This window comes from Triticum dicoccoides, chromosome 5B (genome assembly GCF_002162155.2).
Source record: "Triticum dicoccoides isolate Atlit2015 ecotype Zavitan chromosome 5B, WEW_v2.0, whole genome shotgun sequence".
NCBI lineage: Eukaryota > Viridiplantae > Streptophyta > Magnoliopsida > Poales > Poaceae > Triticum > Triticum dicoccoides.
The window spans coordinates 443,819,056-443,821,969 of NC_041389.1; positions in this window are offsets into that span (position 1 = coordinate 443,819,056).

The following is a 2,914-nucleotide window of genomic DNA, read 5'->3' on the forward strand; positions in this document are numbered from 1 at the left end:
AGTATGTTAGAATAGGTCAAACAGACTACCATTTCATCATGCATTGGTGCATAGTCAACGTGAGCCCCTCTGGTGTCTCTCACAGCCGTGTTGAAGGTTTGATAACCTTCTGCAGTCTCCAGGTCTTCAGACACCAACTCCGACCACTCCTCGTGAGTCCAACCAGGCTTTAGCTTTAACCGGTAACGATCTGCATACCACACTTGATACTTCTGATATGCTGACTGATTGTGAGGTCTATTCTCTGATTGCACTAACGTGTCTCTTTGATTCCAAATTTCTATCCACGCACGGTGTTTGTTTGCCCAATCTGATATATCCTGCTTGTTCCTTCGATCAAACCTACAAATGATGCATGGGACAAAGCATTAGCAAACATAGACTTATTCAATGCTCTACTACATACTCAAGGCATGCTTGCTCACCGATGCAGAGATAGCGTTTCCTCCTTGCTCTCCTCAATTGGAATACCTTGTCTTCTTTCAAATTGTCTTGCCACACGGTCTACAAAGTGCCACTCGACTGCGAAGAAGCATATCATTGGGCACCTCGCCTGCCAAAGATGGCTATCACGCGTGCACATCTCATTAAGATCAAAGCCACGATCTTCCACATAAGGCAACCAATGTACCTGCAAAACAAAGAGATACATTGTTAGATACAAGTTTCATTCTTGACTAAATTAGGTCTCATCGAACTTCTCTATACCTGCTCAGCAGTCAAGATGTCCAGCTCATTCATATAGCACTTGTATCGCACATGCGAGCTTCCTGTGTACACTGTCACTTGTTCCCAATAGTAAGCAAGCGTAGGGCGCCGATATGGATCATCATCATGCACCCCGTCATGATTACCCCGTGGGTTTGGCATGTTGGGGTTCTTGAAATCGGGTCGGCCAACCGGGATCCGCTCCCACATCCACACGGATAGGCTCCAAACAAACCCAACCAATGAGGATGTATCTCCCTTCCTGCGACACGCCAAGTCAAGCTACAATCAAACAAACATGTTAGATATGGAGGCGCATGACAAATGCAAGATAAATGGTTGCAAATATCTCTTACCTGACGATACAAATATGCTAGTGCGGCCGAACCCCAGCTATACTGGGTATCCCAGTTATTGAGTAGCTCCAGAAACATCCAGAGGGCTGAGTTCCCGGTTGCATCTGAGAAGACTACCTTTGTTAGTACATACCAAAGATAAGCCTGCGCGTACTGCTGCACAACCACGTCATTCGCACCCTGAGGGCATGGATTGGTGTTTCCTCTGACCAATTTTAGCCAAGAATGCCTCACTCTCGCGGTATCGCCCTTGCCTTCCTGAGGGCCGTCGGGCTGAACACCAATTAAATTCCTAGTCCGTTCTCGCCAATTACCGACGCTGACACGACCGGTAACAGCTTGTCCGTTGATAGGAAGGCCGCTTATCATAGCCATGTCCTGTAGGGTCATCGCCATCTCCCCACATGGAAGGTGGAACGAGTGAGTCTCCGGCCTCCAACGATCCACAAGTGCGGTCAGCGCCGCGTGGTTCACCGGCGAAGCGCGTCGCTTAAACTGCAACACGAATGGGAGAAGACCCAATCTCCGAACGTAAGGCTCGTACCGCGGGTCGTAAGTAAAGTCATCAGCGGAATGACCCCTCATGCGCATAGCAACTACAAGCTGCAAATAAAGTGATGTTTTAATCAATACAAGAACACAAATGAGAAACAACGAAAATTGATAAGTCTTGCTTCTTACATCTCCCTTCTCAATGACACGAGCACGATGCTCCTTATCCCACTCATCGATTAATCCGTCATACCAAGGTCCATCATCATCCGCCATCCTACAAAAAAATCACAAACATCTATGAATACATGAACAATATCGAGCGCGGCTAATCTGCACCCGGGCTCATCTGCACCCACACCTAGAAAAAAATTCAAAAAAATACTAGAAAAATTCAAAAAATTCCAATTTTTTTGTCGTGGTAGATAATTTGACGCGTGAGGTGCGCCCCAAAAATCAGCTCATTTGAGCATCTGAGCAGCTCTCGGCAAAAAAGACAAAATCAGGGTCTGTAAAAATGTATACTGTTCACGCACTGTTTTGACCCGATTTGTTTTTTTTGCCGAGAGCTGCTCAGATGTCCAAATGAGTTGAATTTTGGGGCGCACCTCACGCGTCAAATTATCTACCACCACAAAAAAGTTTGGAATTTTTTTGTATTTTTCTAGTATTTTTTTTGATTTTTTTGCTGAGAGGGAGCAGATGAGCTCGGGCACCGTTTTGAGTTTTCCAACAATATCAAACAATACTATTTCCTTCTTCAAGTTATGCCATATAAAAACACCATTCTTCTCACACATAACCACATCATTTCTTTCTTCTACATATGCACACATATCATCTAGAGTACCAAATTTCACCATCAAATACATTTCATAATCATCATCCGCCATTCTATTGAACAAATCATGACACACACAATCATCAAATTTCATCATCTCTTTTGCAAAAAAAACTTTGCCATCTATATATTCAACTATATTGTCATACCACTTCACACATATAATATTTTTTCTAAATATATTTGCTTGCCAAAGTAGTCTTTTCAGATTCAAACAAATATTATGCCATCTATATATTCAACATATAGCTAATTTACTAGCGCATGCATACATCATCTATAATTCAAAAAAAATTACACAAACTATGTCTATTGGTGGACAACTACAAACATCTACCAACTACACTACCTACCAAATCATCTATCAACTACAAACTATTTCCCAAATCATCTATCTACTAATCTAACATCACCTAATGTGAAATAATGTATCCAACAAAAGAGGGGAAAACCAAAACAAATTGGAGGGAATGGGGGAGAATACCTCAAAGAAGCTTGGGGGCCTCAGATCCACAAA